The 14521-nt window shown below is 37.1% G+C and overlaps 1 long non-coding RNA gene across 2 annotated transcripts in view; it reads right to left on the reverse strand.

The window, feature by feature from the left end:
* LOC311196327 overlaps positions 1-12195 on the reverse strand; it is an 81783-nt gene extending 69588 nt beyond the window's left edge. For both annotated transcript variants that reach the window (XR_014617572.1, XR_014617573.1), the window contains exon 1: positions 12096-12195. This is a non-coding gene — a long non-coding RNA (uncharacterized lncRNA). The remainder of the gene's footprint in view (positions 1-12095) is intronic.
* Between the last annotated feature and the right edge of the window lie 2326 nt (positions 12196-14521).

A 14521-nucleotide genomic window follows, 5' to 3' on the forward strand; every position in this document is an offset into this window, starting at 1 on the left:
TGAAAACTTAAGTCACATAGGATGAATTATTAGTACATAGTCAATGAAGCAGAGCAGTCCAGTGACAGTTACCCAGGAGAATAGTCAATTTAGACTGAAAATCTAGACTACAAGGTGGTCTGTGGTAGGAAGGGCAAAATTAAGGAGGACTTGTAAATACCTTCTTAAGGGACTTCAGGGGATAAGCTCTGAATAGAGCTTGTGGTGCATGGAATGCCTGAAATGAGAAAGCAGTGAACATGGTGGACTGAAAAGCATATTTGGCTCAGCTGTGCAGACAATTGAATCTTGCCCTGGGACAGAGGTGTTTGTTGACTGCCTAGTGAAACTTTCTACTCATCCCCAAGGTGTAATTACCATAGTTTTTTTACTTAAAGTACAGTGCTCGTAGTACTGAACTTCTAAAAAAAGCGAAAGTTTAAATTAACCAGCACTCATTCAGTTTAGAAGGGGTTCTCATCAGCAGTATATCACACAGTTATTGTAATCAACTATCAAAGAACACATTACTTCTATACTACTGCAGCAAGATGAGTGGCAACTTATACTATCCACATCACTGTGCCTTTCATGTGGTGCATCAGATAAGAAATTTATACAAAGGAACTATCTATGCATCACATACATTATCCTCACCATTGTCAGGTAAAACGAGTTCTCATTATTCAGTTTAGCATAATAATAGCACTCTTGGAATCAATCCAGATTATGTACAGTCAGTTTATGAACAGCATCCAATTAAACTTCTCAGAATATGTTACCTGATATGTTATATCAGTTTCTGAGAAATAAGTTAATGTAGACTTCTAAGTTAAACCGTTTTCTTCTTAATTCTTTCATGAACAGAAATTGCAGACTTTATATACAATGCTTTAATGATGTCCTCTTGTAACATAATAGTGACACTTAGCCTTAAAATCTTGCAAGAAATTAACCACTGTACTTAAATTAGGGTTTTAGTTTGGCCATATACCAAGGTGGATCATGTGTTCAGGTAAGGTTAAGCTACAATCAGAAAAGAAACCTTTTCCAGAAACTGGAACAGATGATGTGGTACATCAAGTTTCTCCCTCAGGCTTTGAACAGAAGAATTTTCCCTATGTAGTATGAGGATACTTTTCTGCTGAAGTGAATGCATTCAGATAAGATAGAAGATTACGGGTTTGAATTTCTGTAGCTGCTACTGGTCCAGGTGACCACAGTCCATTTATCAAGCTGTTAACCCTGGTGTCCTTATAAAATACAAGACTCAGATAATTGCATTCTCTTTGACTAAATTATTTCCATTGTGTTTTAAACTGCAGTATCAAGTAGCTGTGTGATGTTCAGATTTGGGGAGGATACAGAAGAAGCTACCATTCCCGGAAGAGGATAGCCTAAACCCTTCTCCCGAGTTTGTATACAAGTTGGACACTGACCTACTTTAGCACCAAACTCTGTGTAGCTTTAAAGAAGAAACTGTAAACTTGTAGAGTGAAGTACCTTCAATAAAGATAAACTGAAAGGATGTTTCTCTGCCCTTTTAATTCAGATGCTTGGCTGAATCAGTCTGAGCAACTTCATCACATAATTGAGTGAAACTACAGGGTCCTCAAATTATCTGAATACACATATTGCTGGGAAATGCAGCTTATTATAAGCAAGACGTAGATACTGGGAGAATTAGTGGTTAAAATACTGACAGCATATTACTGATGTACAAGACGTACAGGTATGGAAGGAGGTGGAAGTTTATGTTTAGTTTAGCATGTCCCTCATGTTAGCCTGAGCCTTATCATACTGTTTCTGATCAACACAGCATTTAGCAAAGCTCTCTAAAGAAGAAGTTTACAGAGATGAATGGAGGTGTAACGGACTGGAAAATAAAAGAAAACTGAAGTAACAGGTAACAATTTTACTAGTTTTAGTAGTCTATTAATAACTTTTATCATCGCGACAGGTAAAACAGCACATGAAAAAAATTATGTTTAAATTTAAATTCTAAGTGTTTAAATATTAAGAGAGGGTTTTTTTTCTTGAGCAAAAGTTACAGTTATTACTTCCACACAAAAATCAGGAAAAGTCACAGCTATAAAAAGGTTATTAAGCAGATATAAGCATGACTAGTCATACTGTTACTGATGGCAGTATGAAAAAGAAAAGGACCACAAGCTATCAGCAGAAGCTGTCCGGACAACATGCACCTATTTGTTTCTTGCAACAATCTGTTGAATTCAAAGTCTCCAATTTCTTTGTTTCTCCCATCAAGAAAATATTAAGAAATAAAAAAAACAACCAAACATACGGAAGCAAATAGTTCTGTTCCCTTGGAACCTCATTGCCAGTATCTCCCAAAGACGACCACATAAACCATCTAGTTCTGACGCTTGACTGCGTTAACAGCAGAGGAGAGAGGCAAAGAGAGCTTATAGCTCTGGTAGGGTTTCACACTTTATGCTTTTCTTGATATTCTGAGGACTCTTATGTAACAGCAAGTGGAAGCACTGGCCAAAAGGATGAGTACAGAAATATTTCACCTTTGCCCCTGCAGATGGAGGGATTTGCTCACTCAGCAAAATGCAGTTGGAATCAGTGGGGTACCATTGCTGAATCTCTATTTAAAACCTTAGTTTGCTTCTTAGTGCTGCACGGCATTTGTTAGCCTCTGAAAACTCCCAATAACCCTCTGATCAAGGTTCATTAGGGGTCTTGATTTGTTCCAAAGAAATATGCAATAGGGAAAGGACAAAACCCAGAAGCATAACATTTTATTACACGCAGTATCTAATAAAAGGCAGGATGCAGGTTCGCGTTAAGTCAACTAGATGGACAAGGAACTGTTCCATAAGGGTTAAAACTGCCCTCTGTTCAAATACATTTAGCACACTGATGGCTGGATGCTGTGTACAAAAAACTTTTCAATATAGCATCCACAGAGAGTTGTAATCTGTGATATTAGTCATTTCAGGAAGAGAAGACAACTTCACTGTCTCTAGAGGTGATAGAATTAAAAAAAGACTAAATAGAATTATCAGCATGCAGATAGTAATAGTATGGGCACATACACAAGTAGAATTAAATTCTTGAATCTATTAATATGCTCCACTCCCTCCTACTTTGCTAAGGCAACTACACTGTCCACCTGCAAACCATGTGGCTCTTTAGAGAACAGCAGGCCATGCTTCTCTTCACTGACTTCATTTCATTGTCGTACATTTATACAGCAACGACGTGACAGATGATAGGCTAAGATCAAGACAGAGGATGAAGATAACATCAGAATTTGCCTGTTCATACAGCTGCTGACCACCTTTCCTATTTCACAGAAGTTTGCCCCTACAGCACTGAAGCATGAATGGTAAGTACTAAGTACTGCTGCAGTCTGTGGCTCCCACTGCCTGTTACAAAACTACAAATGGACAAAATATGGAACCTGTGCTTGAGAGTACTGACAATCATGGCAAATCCCAGCAACCATTTGAGCATGCCTTAAGCTTTCACTGCCAGGTTTGGTGTGTTTGGTTGGGTTTTCTTTCTTTTTTTTACTGCTGCACAACCTTCTGTCTCTTTACCCATGCTCCATTTCCCACAATGGAAAAAACAAATTTAAAAAAAAAAAATAATCACAATTTTGCATTTAATACCACACATTTAATACTACACAGTACCTGTGGACTAAGACACTTGCTACAACCACTTTTTGTTTTTCTTAATATCAAAGTTGACACTGTTACCTTTTCTACTCTTGTATCTAAATAAATAAATAAAAAAACCCCAATGAGGATATTTATAAAGAGTCAGAAAGGAAAATCATAGAATCATAGGGGTTGGAAGCGACCTCAAGAGATCATTGGGTCCAAGCGCCCTGCCAAAGCAGCTCCCCAGCTCATACTGCACAGACAGGCGTCCAGACGGGTCAAATTATCTGTGTGATTTTTCTTTTTGCATTTTACCCTCCCTACCCTTCTTTTTTTCCTTTTTCCTCCTCACCAGATTCCCACATACATGAATTAGAAGAAAACAAAGAACAAAACCTGCCACTGATATTATGAACAGAGAATTGAAATCTGAATGATCTGAGCATATAACCACAGTAATTCTATTATAATTCTATTACTGCAGTCAGATATTGCAGATATTAAATCCCTATTAAGAGAGACTATAAACCTGAGCTATTTTATACCTTTTTTTTTTAACCTGGCAAAAGCTTTTTATATGGGTATTGATACCAGTCTTATGAACCCACTACACAGGGAACCACATTCAGAAATGAAATTATTTTTAAGAAAAGCTTTGTTAATTGTATTGCATTTGCCCAAATACGGAGAATTCACCTGTGATTTACCTAGTAGCAAAGAAAGAATAGCTTTGTTAAAAATGAAGATCAATTAATCACACTTGTAAGCAAAATAAGGATAGTCCCATAGTACTCTGCACAGATTTATTTCATTAAAAAACTACAGTAATACTGACAGCTAAGCCAATATAATGCTACATTTAAACTGCTGAAAAAGTTTTCTAACCGTTGAAGAGGAGAAAAAGAAATTAGAACAACAAAATTCTTTTTTTTTCTGACTTTGAAAGTTTTCTATTGAATTTATTTGATTCTGTTTAAATCAGGTTTGTAACTAAACCCTACTCGAACTTCTCAAATCTCAGAATGCCTTGGTTAACTTGACAACAAATCTTTATGTTCTACTGGCTAGAACATCAACATGTTCACAACACTCCAGAAACTGCCTAGATGTATCTTTAGCAGCTTGCAACCCTGTATTTTCTTACATGTTTTTTCTCTGTCTACAAATGCTGTCCAAGAATGTTTTGCTATAAGGAATTTTGATTAACTTCCATTAAGTGACTTATTCCTGAATCAGTGTATTTCTGAGTGGTTCAATTGATGTATGCCAATTGCACCAGCTGACAAACAGCCACTGCATTACAAAACCAACCAAACAAAAAAAAAATCCATATTGTAATGACTCCCTTGCTGTCTTCCATGTGTATATCATCATATACAGCTTTCTACCATTTACATCTTTTCCTTTATATATATGCATTTTGTATTGTAAATTGCTTGGCTGTGAGGTATCTTGACATTTGACATAACAGGGAGGCTGGCGGGGGAGCATAAGTGCTGATCATTAGATTATTGCTGAAGTATTCTCTCCTTTCTTCCCCTCCTCCCTGTGTTCCCTGGAGACACAGGTGTTAATAAAATCAAACAAAATGAAAATGGGTAAATTATTGTAAGGTATGAACACCTACATTGTGCCATGCCTCACTAGTTTCCAATACCACCTCATTCTTGAGACAACCAAAGAAAAAGATGCAATTTCATCCTGTAGACTGGGTGGTATAAGGGAAGGACAAAAGAGACAAGATATTGCAATCCAAAGGTCAGTGACCCACTCCCTTGTATAATTATCGCATTTCATTTATATCCTACCAATCTGTCTCTGGATGGCTGATAGTAAATTAGTAGCTAAAAAAAAAGAGCCATTTCAAAAAATTCCTTAATAACTAGTAACTGAGCTCTAAAGCTGTACCATCATATACAGAAATGAGTACAAGTACTTGTTTGTAATTTATTTTCTAAAAGTAGTAAAAAAATCCTTTAACAGTCAGGCCAGATCTAGTTCTGTGTCTCACTGCTGTACTTCAGGAATCCTGAAAACAGATCTGATTCTTAACACCACAGAGATATTTAAGAGTTTCGAGGGTCTGAACCATTGTTAAGTGCAATATACACCCAACTGAATCTTCCACGATGGATGCCCTTTATACCTTTTTAAAATACAAACAGTACTGCATTCCTCATTTCCCATGATCAAGGACATACTAAACCATGCTCTCCATTGTATTCTCCAAAGGAGGTTTCATGATGGAACAAATCTGTGTAGGAACATTAATGTTGAACTTTTTGCTAAATATATATTAACTTATACCTAGATTTGATGCTTGTGTTAGGTGCTTCTCTAGGTACTGGGGTAAATCTTGGTCTAGTGAACTATGTAGGGTCTTAATACTTTGTGGCCACAACCAAATAAAAATAAAATAAAATAAAATAAAAATAAATCAACCATAATAAGGAGATAGCTGTAGGCTTATCACACATGATACTTGAGAACTTAAATTATTTGACCCACCTTTAGTAATGAGTAGAGACCAGTATTTTTATTGCCTGCTAGCCATTACTACTGGAGCATTATTGCACAACTCTTCGCATTATCTTCTATTGAACAATCAGATAAGAGCAGTATGAAAAAATCCTAAATCTGTAGAACTGATCAAAAAATCATCCAATCTCTATCCATCTAGTATATTGTGCAATGCCAACCACTTACCAGGCTCACTCTCTCAGGCATTCACACTTCAATGCAAGAAACTGAACTACTATATATTATACAATTTTATATGCAAGTGAAAGGGAAAGCATTCTCTCTAAAGGGCTTGTGGAACAGAACACATCAAGTGCTGCCTGTTAAGAATACTTGTAACTTAAATATTAAGGGCAGATACTTCAGAAAGCTCCAATCCCTACAACTGGATCACACCCATGTTTCATTTACATTCTAAATATTGACCAGAACTTGGATTTTTTTTTTTTTACAACTTTGAATTCAAGACTACACCATCTTAGGGAAAAAACTGATAACTTTCCACTTGCAAAGCTGTCTGTATATATATTTCAGCCAGATCACAGTAATTAATATTTATGAAGATGAGTGAAAGAAGGATGCTCATCACAAAGGAGATTATGAAAACACAAGAACACAAGAAGGGTAACCAGGCTGGTGAAGGAGCTGGAGGGCAAATCATATGAGGAGTGGCTGAGGGAGCTGGGGATGTTTAGCCTGGAGAAGAGGAGGCTGAGGGGAGACCTTGTCACCACCTACAACTACCTGAGGGGATGTTGTAGAGAGGTGGGCAATGGTCTCTTCAGCTGAATAACAAGAGATAGGACAAGAGGAAATGGCATGAAGCTGCACCAGGGCACGTTCAGATTAGATGTTACAAAAAAATTTTTTAGTGAAAGAGTTGTTGGGGTCTGGAACAGGCTGCCAAGGGAGGGGGCTGAGTCACCTTCCCTGGATGTGTTTAAAAAAAGGGTAGATCAGGTATTTAGGGATATGGTTTAGCACAGGATGGGAACGGTTGGACTTGATGATCTTAAAGGTCTTTTCCAACCTTGTGATTCTGTGATTCTATATGAAGACCGAACAAATGGCACCTGAGACATACACACAGCAGGCACATAGAAGAGAGAAAAGGCAGGACAACAGTAGAGAGAGAGAGAGAAAGCAAGAGCAGCCTCCACATACAGGCACAGATTTTTTTTGTTTGTTTGGGTTTTATTTTTTAATTTGTTCCAGATGCAGTCCAGAAGTCTTGGTACTTGCACCAAACACATTTAACACCATTTATATAACCAGCTTGGCTGTTAGAGACAACAGCATCTGAGACATCACTGATTTCAAGCTAATCAAAGTAACAGTGGCTGGCACATGTTAACTTCTTCAGTGGTAAGTACTAGATCTGCTATGGGTTTTAAATTTGCATGTGTTGCATATTTCTGGATTTATATCTTACATGAATATGACTAATAGCAAGTGGACAGAAGAAAAGAGCTCCGGAAAGAGCTTGTCAACAGTATTTTTCCAGGTGAAAAAAAATGAAAAATAGGTGGTTTTGATCTGCAGAATGTGAAGTGTATGAAGTACAACAATTAAAACAGAAGGGTAGATACTTTGAACTCATTAAAATTTCTTTTGAAGATGAAAGTCATTAGATTTCAATGAGAACTTGGAGCAGAAGCTCACATTGACATAAGAATATTTAACCTGTAGTCTACAGTGCTTCAAGCAATTGATAGTATGATAAATAATTGCTTGGCTGTAGTAACCACATAGAAGGAAAAAAAGGATTACCCTAATCAAATACAGTCAGTGCCGTGTTGCCTGTCTCTGTGCTCCACATTTCATTCTGAATTGCTCAGAAGTTTGCAGTTATAAAAGCGGAAATCCTGAGTTCTTAAAGAGGAAATTGTAAAGGATTTCTTTTCCTGTCACCTCCAAGAAAACTTTGATAATATTGAGGGTCAGTTCTTCAGCTGGCATGATCAGTATAGCTGTGTTGAAGGCAGTGGATCGTTGCCAATTTGTAACAGCTGAATGTCTGGTCTTATTACAAGGAAATCCCCATTTTACAACTTTTTTAGCCCCTACTTTAAGACATCAATAACCAAACATAGTATTTATTGTGAGGAAAACAATCCTTGTTCAAAGTACATATTTTCGTGCTAGTGAGGTGCACTAATGATTAATTTGTACTTGGGTTTTAGTAGCACCACAAAGCACAAGCCAGGACTGGACAGACAGTGCTTTACCATACAGGTACTTTTTATGCTATATATTGCAGATATACATTCACCCCACTGAGTGTTTCGAGCTGAAAGAGCCAAATAATGATGTTAGCAGAAGCCTAGTCCAGAGATAGTAGGCTCTCCTGAAAGGCAGAGCAAGCTTGTATTAGACAGCAACACACACTGTAAACAGTGCTTTACTATTACTTCACTGTATAGAAATTAAAAGGGTCAGAAAAGGGAAGACACTTGCACAAATAGTCAACTGCTCTTACAGATTATTCCACTGGATTTACAGTGCCCATACAGCCAGGGGTGAAACTAGAGTCTGTCCTTCCTCAGAAGAGGAGGAGTATTTATATAGTAACCAATACTTAAAGACAGCAGAGAAAAAATCCTGATCCATTTCCTATTCAATCTCTTTGCACTGTCCTAAATACTCAGATTCTGCATATGCAGTGCTTAGCAATGTCCTACCAAGCCCTTTGCACTCTGGGCAGCACGATCCCTATATAAAATATCCCCATAGAAAAACAACCTGATTTCTTTTTAGCATATAGGCACTGTCTACATGAATCAAGAGGATAAAATTCAGAGAACTCTGCACTGCCTGAAATTCCCCCGAAGGGCTCTGTAAGCAGATGTTTTGATTTAATTAAGAACACTAAACACAAATTTCATGCCTTTCTAATCCTAGGTAGTGTTTCCTTTACACCACAATTGTCTCTTTTAAGAAAGATAAAATCTTTATGCTTTAATCCAAAGTTTGAGAATGCATCTGGTGCCAGCAAGAAGCAGCCTCAGTGGCCCACTCCCCAGTGCAAGGTCTGTGGGGCAAGTGGGTGTAGTCCTCCCAGCTCCCCCCAACACAACCCTCATCACTTACAGTCAGCTAACCTCTCAGGCACATCTCTCCATGTCCTCATTGCTCTTGGGTGCTAAGCTGCATGCAGCCAGCAAACAAAATGGCACCTTCTACAAGTCAAATTCCTGCTGCCTTTCTTCACAGCTCTACCTCGTTAAAGAAACAGCTCTCAGGTGTTCCCAGAGCACAGGTCTACAGCTCCAGCCCCCAGGCTCTTTTTACTAATTTCTTTTACTACTTTTTTTTCTTACTAACTTTTTTTTTTTAATTTAATTTATTTAGCACCAAAACTGAACCTGGTGAAGTATTTCCCTTGTTTACTATTGGAAGCAATTTTATTTTTTAGAGTCCAGCAGAATGGAGACAAATTTCCTCTACAGATAATTGAGGTAAAATATTTACCCACATAGCTGGCTACCTGTCCACTTAAATCACAGGCACCTGCACGGATGAAGTTGCTCTGAGCTTGATTGATGATTTATCTTTGATTAATATTCTTTGGTTTACACAAAGGCAATATCCACCTTCAAAAAAGGAAGTAAGTAGGTGTTTGTGCAAGTGGTAATTCCCTTAAAGCCAACACAATCCATCCCATAAATGAAGTTAGGGTTTATTATAGCTCAGTCTTCTGAAGCTGTTCAACAGCTCGTACGTTTAGCAGCATTGGTTTGGAGTGTCCAAAGCTAACAGTTGAAATACGAGATTTAAATTTTAAGATTAAATTTCACAGATAAAAATATTAGGATAATTATATCAGCTATAACACTGGAGTGTGCTTCCATACAGCATTATGTACTATCAGATTCAAAAAGGCCATTAGGAAATGTCAGATGGTATATAAAATGGCTTGTACATGTTGCGCATTTCTCCACTTGATTTCCACAAGATGAAATATTATCAGTCTTACTTTTTCATGTTGTACTTTTCCATTTACAATTGCTTCCAATTCTTCATAGATGTACCTTCTAACATAATATACTATACACAGTATTTTATGAGAGAGAGCTTCTGCCTTTATAACCTTAGGCTTTGGGACTTGTCATGATGATAGAAGATAAACCTTACCCAATTATTTTTCTTTTTAAATAGTGAACTGTAAATGACCAATTTGAAAAGGGTAATTAGCTCTACTGAAATTCCAATTCCAACTGTAGATTGTCTACAGTTGTATCACCAACTGCACAATGTTCATGTTGATGCTTTACCTGCATATCTGGAAAGTATAGGAAAGTAACCTGCATATGTATGCATATAAAAAACCAATTTGTGTTGCGTGCAACTAGAATTTTAAAGTTAGATTCCAAAGCATTTAAAAAAAAAATATTTTGCTGTATTTGGGAGATTTTTACTTGAATATTCAATGACCTATTTGCTGTTAAATGCAATTCAACCAACAATTTCCCTGTCTTTTTTCTTACTGGCAAATTTTTAATTATTTCAGTTCTGTAGTCTTGCTGGTTCAGGCTTCCCAACTCTGAAATCATCACTGAAGAAACCTTGCCACAAAGCTTAGCTCCAGCCAGTCCTCATTTTCTGCAAGCAACAGTACTTTCTGCCTATGTTTACATGATATAGCACATAAATATCAAGGCACGCCTCAAGGTTAGCATCTGAGTCCAGATGGAGTTAGGACTGACTGTGCAACTTGATCATTGAGTTCAGATCTCCAGCTCTGACTTCACATTAAACTCAACTCCTAAGATACCAAGCCTTCCTGATTACTCTGCTGTTTTCTCTTGTTCCCTACAGGCTCCATCTCTGTTCATTCTAAGCTGTTCCATCAGCCTGTATTCTACCAGCTATGATCACGCTTCGTAGAGCTTAGAAGCTCTTTTCTCCCAGAGAGCCTTAACCAAATCAGTTTTCCAGGCCTGCCATTCCTCAGAACCTGCCCGGTTTTGCTATCACTAACCCAGCATTTCCAGAATGCAGTTAAGTGCTTATCACTTAAAACTTTAAGTGCTAATTGCTTAGTAATGAAAACTTTAATTGCTGGGAGATTAAACCTTTAACTGCTAAGTGGCTGGCGGAGTTCCAGTCCATAACAACCAAAATTCACTAATCTAACAGTTTTAAATGCCCTTAGTATGAAAACTGTTCTATACCCAAGTGTGTGAAAGGCCTAGATACAAGATAGTTGAGAATTTCCAGGCCTGAGAAAAAATTGTAACTGATTAGCAATAGGTAATTTGAGGTTGAGTAAAATCTCACTGTTCATTTTAGAAATGTCTAAATTATTTAAAAACATTTTTCCCCTTTACTTCACCTCCATATGTAAATTCATCCCTTTTGAAAATGTATGCTTAGTTTTGTCCTGACCTGGTCTTCAGGCTGAAGACTCTGGTGTGTGTTCTCACATTGATAGGCTTACTATTGATTGCCAAAGCTACTGTATAATCTGAGGAACTTTTCTCACCTTCTACAATAGTATACTGATCTTGATGTTCATAACTTCGGAGGAAATACTGCCAGAAACGAAGCAGCTCATTCCCAGTAGATTATGTATTCTGCTCTTTTATTGCGGGTGCTAATGGAGCTGAGTAGAAATGTTTAATGCAATTTTACTTGTGAAAAACAAAAGGCCTTACACTGGATAATGAAAAGGAGGTACAGACAAACTGAATTCCTAACGTACCATTAACTGCTCAACTGCAAACTGTATTGGACTGAATTATTCAGACTGGTTTCTAGATATTGCAGAAGAAACAACATGAAAACAGGTAAGACAAAGCATCAAGTCTATATTCCTTAGCATCTTTTCATTCTATTTAGACTATGGTCAAAATTCCAACGCATTTCTTTAAGGTCTCTTTGATGTTACTTGAGCTTTCCTGAGGGTTTGGACAGCGTACCCAAACACAGAACAAACATAGTGTCTCTTGCTTTTACCTTCAGAGCCACAATATGAGAAGCTTCTGGCACTCTGATGTTCTGTCAGTTTTTAATGCAAACTCTGGAAGTTCACGGACACAACGCTGCACAATCTGAAGAAGATAAATCACAGTTACTTCAAGCCAGCTGACAGCAGTTTAAGCAGCTGCAATCATCAACCACCAAGGGAGTTTCCTCTTTTATCTTACTAAAAGCAAAAGTATACCAGGAACTGGTAATATCACTGGACTATCAGGAGTCCTGCTTTTACATAAATATCAGCAAGCGGTAAGTAAATTCTGTTGACGAAATGTAATAAAACAAAGACGGTTTCAAACATGACCATTCCCTGATGCATTCTGTAGCCCCGTCTTACTCACTTATTGCATGCTGCTGAGATTATAAGGTTTGCTTTTATCTGTCAGAAATCAATATTTCAAACATCGGATAAAAGAGGAAATTGAACTGGGAATAGGCTGAAGTGCTGTAAAAACTACAAAGCACAATTATCAAAAAGCACTTAAAGTACTTAATAGGACACACATATAAAAATGCTCAAATTAATGTCAGGGAACTATAATGAGAACTTTTTCTATGCTTTTTGATCCAAATGCAATGTAATTCGAGTGCAGCCTGGTCAGTCAATACAGTTTTCAATTTATATGAAACCCTAAGGATTTCTAGCAATCCATTTGCTAGAGCTTAACCATTACATATGATTGGTTAATATTTCAATTTATTGAAAATACATTATTTTGTGTAAAGTGTTTAAGTTGTTGAGGTTTAACCATTATAAACAGTTATGATAAAAATAGATCTTTGGGTAAACAAAGACCTTACAGTCAAGCTTTTAATAAACACTAGTATAACTAGAAAATTGGATTTTAAGGGGAATAGACATAATAAGGAAAAACTGCAGATATGGGGTGGTGAGATGAGAGGAAAATGTTGTATAGGAATGATCTTTATCAGCATGCATTATGCTGAGAATGGACCTCTTTGTAAAATATTCAAAACCGTAGTTATTTTATGCAAAAAAGTTCACTATTAACTTTTCCCCTTAGATTTATATATTCATTTATCATCTTTAATGCTATTGGGCTAGAGATCTTATAAAACTATGCTAGATCAAAAGTCACTGCAAATGAGTGTGTACATGGCTGTATGGACATATTAGCATCTATAGAAAATAGATTGTGTGGCCTTAGATAATTTGATGTGATATAAGAATAGCTGCAACACACAGAAATTAGAACTCTGATTTGAGAACCAAGCCCCACACTAACTAAATGGCTGTATCAAACTGTATCACTCTTTTTTAACCTATGCCCCACATCTTTAATAAGAAACAACGAACGATTCTTGGGAAATCTTTCTTTGTGTGAAGTTATTCTTAATGCTTACAATTCATTTTTCTACTTTAGCCACTCTATATTTTTAAGGGAACCTTAGCTCAGTCACAATTAATATGTGCCTCTTACTGGAACTACATCATACTTCCTGATCTTTGGATCAGATTGTGGTTTCCATTAACAGACAGTTTAACTAGCAAACATCTTCCCACCACCTCTTCCTATTATGGTTTTGGGCCTGATTCAGTACAGCTTCTGGGTTAACATATCTACATTCTCTGTCACTCGGATGAAGTCCAAACTTTGTTGCTGCTTCCAAGTTCAAGATGCAAAATTGAATTTCAATCCCCAGAATCCTGGTTTAAATTCATCCTCCCTATCCTTTACAGGTCTTCATATATCTTCCCTTTCCTGCTTATCTCATTAGTTTCCCCCCACCCCATATTCACTTTATTCAGCAAACAATGACACTCCACCGTGCCAGGCCATTCTCCTTGCTTTGTATCTACCATTCCTGTTTTTCCCCTGCTGACTTGTTATGGCTTGACCTTCGTAAATCAGTTTGGAAGCTTGCTACCTTTTCAGATTTCACAGATTTTCTGAATACTTGCTTTTACTTTAATGCTTTCAAGAAATCCCATGAGCTACAGGGATTAAATGGCATTGTAAATATAAAAAAGTAGTATTTCACACAAAATGTTATTTTTATTTTTTGTGTTTCACAGCATTTTAAACATGTAACCAAAGAATGAAGTATCCACAAGTCATGCATAAAAAAATGTATTTGCATACACAAAAAGGAAACGGAACAAAAATCCAGAAAAGTATCCATGTGATTTGAAATACAACGTGCTTTACCCTCTGCCAGCATGCCCTTTATATTTTCACAGAGTTGCACATCATACAAATCACTTAACTCTGGCTGCTCATGAAGCTGAATACAGCCAAAACAACATGGGCCAAACCCTGGCTGGCAACACAGAAGTTTTGTTTGGATAATAGAAAATGAAATTGGGACAAGTTGGGACAAGTTGGGACAAGTGTATCGGTATAATTCCAAACCGCTGCTTTTTAACCTATGCCTGCAGATCT

This window comes from Gallinula chloropus, assembly GCF_964237585.1.
Source record: "Gallinula chloropus genome assembly, chromosome: 13".
Classification (NCBI taxonomy): domain Eukaryota; kingdom Metazoa; phylum Chordata; class Aves; order Gruiformes; family Rallidae; genus Gallinula; species Gallinula chloropus.